The sequence below is a fragment of the Artemia sp. Qi Xiang Cuo genome, chromosome 9 (genome assembly GCF_049724085.1).
Source record: "Artemia sp. Qi Xiang Cuo chromosome 9, ASM4972408v1, whole genome shotgun sequence".
NCBI lineage: Eukaryota > Metazoa > Arthropoda > Branchiopoda > Anostraca > Artemiidae > Artemia > Artemia sp. Qi Xiang Cuo.
Window position 1 is genome coordinate 7,950,082 of NC_142802.1, and position 7,583 is coordinate 7,957,664.

Consider the following 7,583-nt stretch of genomic DNA (forward strand, 5'->3'; position numbering starts at 1 on the left):
TGGAAACTCGTCAATAATTTTTTCCAATTTTGTGTAAAGTTATTACTTTTGACATGCAACAATCGTGTCTAACCAAATTCCCTTCTAATCTAATAACTTAAGAAAAATCAACAGTGGACAAGTTTTCAAACAAAAAATTTTCGAGAGATTTTCTTTTTTGAGGAAATGATATGTCTTTATTGCTTTTTGTTCTTAATAATATGGACTAAGGTTATTAATTGTAGTGTATGAGCAAATTGCCCTTCTTTCCGGGTATTTAGATGTAGTTTATATCTTAAAGACTTTGGAATAAGATTTTCGTTTCTGCAGGATTCTGAAAAAATTTTGTCGATTAATAATATTTACATGTTTTTTACCTAAACTAATAAAATAAAAAATATCATAAGTCAACTGCTCCCCATAAGCTAGACGCAAATATTGACGAAGACCACACTGTCTTTCCATATCAAACAAACACAACTTAAAAACAATAGGGAAATTTTTTTCCAAGACAGTGCAATTTAAATCGGTGAATATTTCGGCCTATGTCCAAGGGCCGTCTTCAGCACAACATTAAAGAAAAAATACATATAAAAAACAAACTTACATTAAAATACGAAGTTTAAAACTAAAAATGCTTTTTAAAAAACGCTTTTAAAAAACCTTTAAAACAGCCCCAGTATCCTTACTTCAACGAAGTTCAACCAGGACTGATAAACAAAATGATGAGAGAGGATGAATTCATTCAAACGAAATAAAATGAAATTATTAACTGCAAGTTTTCAAAGCTAATCTTGCTTTTTTAGCAGCTAGTCTTAAAGGCCTCTTTGTAACGGGTTCAATACTATTGTCCATTGGTTTAATAAAATATTTTGTTAGATCATTTTGAATTAAATTTGAGTATAAAGAATTCAGTGAATATTCTCCTAAGTCCCTATTTAAGGAAATATTTTAATTTATTTTGAGCCTAATTTCGATTGATACCCGGACCACCTGTTTTATCCTCAAATCACTACTAATGAGAGAAGATTTTTCAAAAAGTATTGTGTGGCTGGGATTATCAAATATATGGCTAGCTAAAGCAGAATCAAAGGAGTTATTAGAATTATTAGCAACTAACGCTTTGTCTATGTCTTCTTTATGCTGGCGTATCCGTTTTTCTAGATTCTGATGAGCTCTGCCAACGTAGTAATTGCCACAATCGCATGGTATTTGATAAACCCCTCTTTGGCGAGTAACTGGGGTTTTATCTTTACCGGAGTTTAAGAAATTTGTGATTTTAAAATTATTGGTGAAAACTAAATACAGATTGTTTTTTGTGCAAATATTTTTTTTTTATTTTTGTGGTGATTCTTGGGATGTACGGAAGATAGATTATATTAGAGGGTTTTTCCGGAACCTCACATTGTGAAATATCGTTGATTTTACGAAAATGTCTTTTTAGTCTATGGTTAATCGTATTACTGACAAAAGAAATGGGGTATCCGTTGTCAAAAAGAATATCTCTGATAAAATTTATTTCTGCTTTTATGTATGAATCGGAGCAAATGTTCAGGGCACGGTCAATGAGAGAAGTTGCAACTGCTCTTTTAACTTGTGGGGGGTGATTTGAATTAAAATGAAGATATCTATTGTTTTGTTTTGGTTTTCTATAGATAGTGAAGTCAAAATTATTAGCATTACGGATAATTAGCACATCTAAAAATGGTAGTTTATTTTCAAATTCAATTTCTAGGGTAAACTGAAAATTTCTATCATAAGTATTAAGATGATCTAGGAAACCCCGAAGTTCAATTTCCCCATAATTCCAAAGTGAAATTACGTCATCCATGTAATGACCCCAATAAACATGTTTTAAAAAAATAAGAATTTGATGCCCAATTTTCAAGGTTCTCGACATAAATATTAGCCAGTAGGCCGGAGAGAGCTGCTCCCATTGGTAACCGATTTATTTGTTGATGAAAAGAATCACGAAACTGAAAATACATTGAAAACTTATTACAGATTTTAACAAGATTAAATAAAACTTCACCATCAATCCCTGTCGCTGAATCTTCGATTAAGTGATAATTTTCTTCATTTTGGTTTTTAATAATTGCTCAGAAGTAGCCACATCTATATTCGTGTACAAGGAAACAATATCAAAACTACTAATTATTTTGTTTCCTGAAATACTTGTGTTATTATGTTTTTTAACCAAATCTGCCGAATTACTGATGTATGAATTTTGTGAATACAGTAAAGGTTTGAAAGCTGTGCAAAGCCATTTTCCAATATTGGAAGCTGGGGCTTTAGTACATGCTACGATAGGTCTTAGGGGAATACCTTCTTTATGCAGTTTTGGTAAGCCATAAAATTTTGGACAGAAACTACCACGGGGGTAAAATTTGTTGTATAATTGTGGTGTGATTTTACCATTCTGTTTTAGCTGTTTTAATTCATTTATAATATTATTTGCAAATTGATCAGTAGGATCATGAGTGATCGGTTTATGTGTACTTGTGTCTTTTAAAAGTGAAAAGATTTTGTTGTCATAGTCTGCCGTATCCTTGACAACAAGTGAGTTGCTTTTGTCTGCTTTGGTTATTATAATAGATGGGTCTTTGCGGAGGTTAGATAATATTTTTATGTCATGCAAATTTTTTCATGTGAAAGTGGTAGGAGGCTTAGCCTCTTTTTGGCTATTATAAAGGGTATTTATGAGACAAGACCTAACTTCATCAGGGTTTGAAACAGATGGGTAGTATTTATGCAAAGCGGACTCTAAAGAGGAGACTATATCCTCCACAGGAACCTGTTTTGGCAGAAAAGAGAATTTTGGGCCTTTTTCCAGTGTTTCAATTTCCTGGGTTTCAAATGTTCTAGAAGAGAGGTTAACAACAGCGGGTCCAGGAGTGAATCTTGGAGAATAAATACGGTTTCTCATCGGAAATTCCGCTCTCAATTTTTCCAATATTGTATAAAGTCGTTCCTTTTGACAAGCGAAAATTATGGCAATACACTTTCCTTTCTAATCTAACAACTTGAGAAATATCAACAGTGGACAAGTTTTCAAACAAAAAATTTTCAAGAGATCTTATTTTTGATGAAATGATATGTCTTTTTTGCTTTTTGTTCTTAATAATATGGACTAAGGTTATTAATTGTAGTGTATGAGCAAATTTCCCTTCTTTCCGGGTATTTAGACGTAGTTTATATCTTAAAGACTTTGGAATAAGATTTTCGTTTCTGCATGATTCTAAAAATTTTTGTTGATTAATAATATTTGCATGTTTTTTTACCTAAACTAATAAAATAAAAAATATCATAGGTCAACTACTCCCCATAAGCTAGACGCAAATATTGACGAAGACCACACTGCCTTTCCATATTAAACAAACACAACTTAAAAACAATAGGGAAATTTTTTCCAAGACAGTGCAATTTAAATCGGTGAATATTTCGGCCCTATGTCCAAGGGCCGTCTTCAGCACAACATTAAAGAAAAAATATATATAAAAAAACAAACTTACATTAAAATACGAAGTTTAAAACTAAAAATGCTTTTAAAAAACGCTTTTAAAAAACCTTTAAAACAGCCCCAGTATCCTTACTTCAACGAAGTTCAACCAGGACTGATAAATAAAATGATGAAAGAGGATGAATTCATTCAAACGAAATAAAATGAAATTATTAACTGCAAGTTTTCAAAGCTAATCTTGCTTTTTTAGCAGCTAGTTTTAAAGGCCTTTTTGTAACGGGTTCAATACTATTGTCAGTTGGTTTAATAAAATATTTTGTTAGATCATTTTTAATTAAATTTGAGTATAAGGAATTCAGTGAATATTCTCCTAAGTCCCTATTTAAGGAAATATTTTTATTTATTTTGAGCCTAGTTTCGATTGATTCCCGGACCACCTGTTTTATCCCCAAATCACTACTAATGAGAGAAGATTTTTCAAAAAGTATTGTGTGGCTGGGATTATCAAATATATGGCTAGCTAAAGCAGAATCAAAGGAGTTATTAGAATTATTAGCAATTAACGCTTTGTCTATGTGTAGACAAATGGACATTGTCTACACAGCGACATGGATACGGCAGACTATGACAACAAAATCTTTTCACTTTTAAAAGACACAAGTACATATAAACCGATCACTCATGATCCTACTGATCAATTTGCAAATAATATTATAAATGAATTAAAACAGCTAAAATAGAATGGTAAAATCACTCCACAATTATGCAACAAATTTTACCCCCGTGGTAGTTCCTGTCCAAAATTTTACGGCTTACCAAAACTGCATAAACAAGGCATTCCCTTAAGACCTATCGTAGCATGTACTAATGCCCCCGCTTCCAATATTGGAAAATGGCTTTGTACAGCTTTTAAACCTTTACAGTATACACAAAATTCCTACATCAGTAATTCGTCAGATACTGTTAAACAACCTAATAACACACATATTTCGGAAAACACAATAGTTATTAGTTTTGGTATTATTTCAATGTCCACGAATATGTATGTTGCTACTTCTGTGCACTTATTAAAAACCAAAATATAAGAAAATTGTCACTTAATCGAAGAATCAGTGACAGGGATTTATGGTGAAGTTTTATTTAATCTTGTTAAAATCTGTAATAAGTTTCCAATGTATTTTCAGTTTCGTGATTCTTTTTATCAACAAATAAATGGGTTACCAATGGGAGCAGCTCTATCCGGCCTACCGGCTAATATTTATGTCGAGAAGCTTGAAAATTGGGCATTAAATTCTTATTTTTTAAAGCATGTCTATTGGGGTCGTTACATGGATGACGTAATTTCACTTTGGAATTATGGGGAAACTTAACTTCGGGGTTTCCTAGATCATCTTAATACTTATGATAGAAATTTGCAGTTTACCCTAGAAATTGAATTTGAAAATAAACTACCATTTTTAGATGTGCTAATTATCCGTAATGCTAATAATCTTGACTTCACTATCTATAGAATTGCAATATTCTTTTTGGCAACGGATACCCCATTCCTTTTGTAAATAATACAATTAACAATAGACTAAAAAGACCTTTTCGTAAAATCAACGATTTATCACAACGTGAGACTCCGGAAAAACCCTCTAATCTAAATCTATCTTCTGTAACTACCAAGAATCACCACAAAAATAAAAAAAATTTGCAAAAAAAACAATTTATATTTAGTATTCACCATTAGTTTAAAAATCATAAATATCTTAAACCCCGGAAAAGATAAAACCCCAGTTACTCGCCAAAGAGGGGTTTATCAAATACCATGCGATTGTGGCAATTACTACGTTGGCAGAACAAATCAGAATCTAGAAAAACGGATACACCAGCATAAAGAAGACATAGACAAAGCGTTAATTGCTAATAATTCTAATAACTCCTTTGATTTTGCTTTAGCTAGCCATATATTTGATAATCCCAGCCACACAATACTTTTTGAAAAATCTTTTCTCATTAGTAGTGATTTGGGGATATAACAGGTAGTCCAGGAATCAATCGAAATTAGGCTCAAAATAAATAAAAATATTTCCTTAAACATGGACTTAGGAGAATATTCACTGAATTCCTTATACTCATATTTAATTAAAAATGATCTAACAAAATATTTTATTAAACCAATTGACAATAGTATTGAACCCGTTACAAAGAGGCCTTTAAAACTAGCTGCTAAAAAAGCAAAATTAGCTTTGAAAACTTGCAGTTAAAAATTTCATTTTATTTCGTTTGACTGACTTCATCCTCTCTCATCATTTTGTTTATCAGTCCTGGTTGAATTTTGTTGAAGTAAGGATACTAAGGCTGTTTTCATGGTTTTTTAAAAGCGTCTTTTTAACAGCATTTTTAGTTTTAAACTTCGTATTCTAATGTAAGTTTGTTTTTATATATATATTTTTTACTTTAATGTTGTGCTGAAGACGGCCCTTGAACATAGGGCTGAAATATTCATCGATTTAAATTGTACTGTCTTGGAAAAAATTTCCCTATTGTTTTTAAGTTGTATTTGTGTGGTATGGAAAGGCAGTGTGGTCATCGTCAATATTTGCGTCTAGCTTATGGGGAGCAGTTGACTTACGATGTTTTTTATTTCATTAGTTTAGCTAAAAAACATGCAAATATTGTTAATCGACAAAATTTTTTAGAATCCTGGAGAAATGAAAATCTTATTCCAAAGTCTTTAAGATATAAACTACATCTAAATACAGGGAAAGAAGGGCAATTTGCTCATACACTACAATTAAAAACCTTAGTTCATATTATTAAGGACAAAAAGCAAAAAAGACATATCATTTCCTCAAAAAGAAAATCTCTCGAAATTTTTTTTTTTTAAAACCTGTCCACTGTTGATTTTTCTCAAGTTGTTAGATTAGAAAGGAATTTGTTTCGCCATGATTTTCGCTTGTCAAAGGAACGATTTTATACAAAATTGGAAAAATTGAGAGAGGAATTTTCGATGAGAAACCGTATTTATTCTCCAAGATTCACTCCTGGACCCGGTATGGTTAACCTCTCTTCTAGAACATTTGAAACCCAGGAAATTGAAACACTGGAAAAAGGCCCAAAATTCTCTTTTCTGCCGAAACAGGTTCCCGTGGCGGATATAGTCTCCTCTTTAGAGTCTGCTTTGCATAAATACTACCCATCTGTTACAAACCCTGATGAAGTTAGGTCTTGTCTCATAAATACCCTTTATAATAGCCAAAAAAAGGCTAAGTCTCCTATCACTTTCACACGAAAAAATTTGCACGACATAAAAATATTATCTAACCTCCGCAAAGACCCATCTATTATAAAAACCAAAGCAGACAAAAGCAACTCACTCGTTGTCATGGATACGGCAGACTATGACAACAAAATCTTTTCACTTTTAAAAGACACAAGTACACATAAACCGATCACTCATGATCCTACTGATCAATTTGCAAATAATATTATAAATGAATTAAAACAGCTAAAACAGAATGGTAAAATCACACCACAATTATACAGCAAATTTTACCCCCGTGGTAGTTTCTGTCCAAAATTTTATGGCTTACTTAAACTGCATAAACAAGGTATTCCCCTAAGACCTATCGTAGCATGTACTAAAGCCCCCGCTTCCAATATTGGAAAATAGCTTTGCACAGCTTTCAAACCTTTACTGTATTCACAAAATTCCTACATCAGTAATTCGGCAGATTCGGTTAAAAAACTTAATAACACAAGTATTTCAGAAAACACAATAATTAGTAGTTTTGATATTGTTTCCATGTACACGAATACAGATGTGGCTACTTCTGAGCAATTATTAAAAAACAAAATAGAAGAAAATTATCACTTAATCGAAGACTCAGCGACAGGGATTGATGGTGAAGTTTTATTTAATCTTGTTAAAATCTGTAATAAGTTTTCAATGTATTTTAAGTGTAGTGATTCTTTTTATCAACAAATAAATGGGTTACCAATGGGAGCAGCTCTATCCGGTCTACTGGCTAATATTTATGTCGAGAACCTTGAAAATTGGGCATTAAATTCTTATTTTTTAAAACATGTCTAATGGGGTCATTACATGGATGACGTAATTTCACTTTGGAATTATGGGGAAACTGAACTTCGGGGGTTC

At 32.0% G+C, this 7,583-nt stretch overlaps 1 pseudogene; it reads left to right on the forward strand.

Annotated features, from left to right (window-relative positions):
- Positions 1-5,993: 5,993 nt before the first annotated feature.
- On the forward strand, positions 5,994-7,047 carry LOC148948279 (uncharacterized; annotated as a pseudogene).
- Positions 7,048-7,583: the final 536 nt, after the last annotated feature.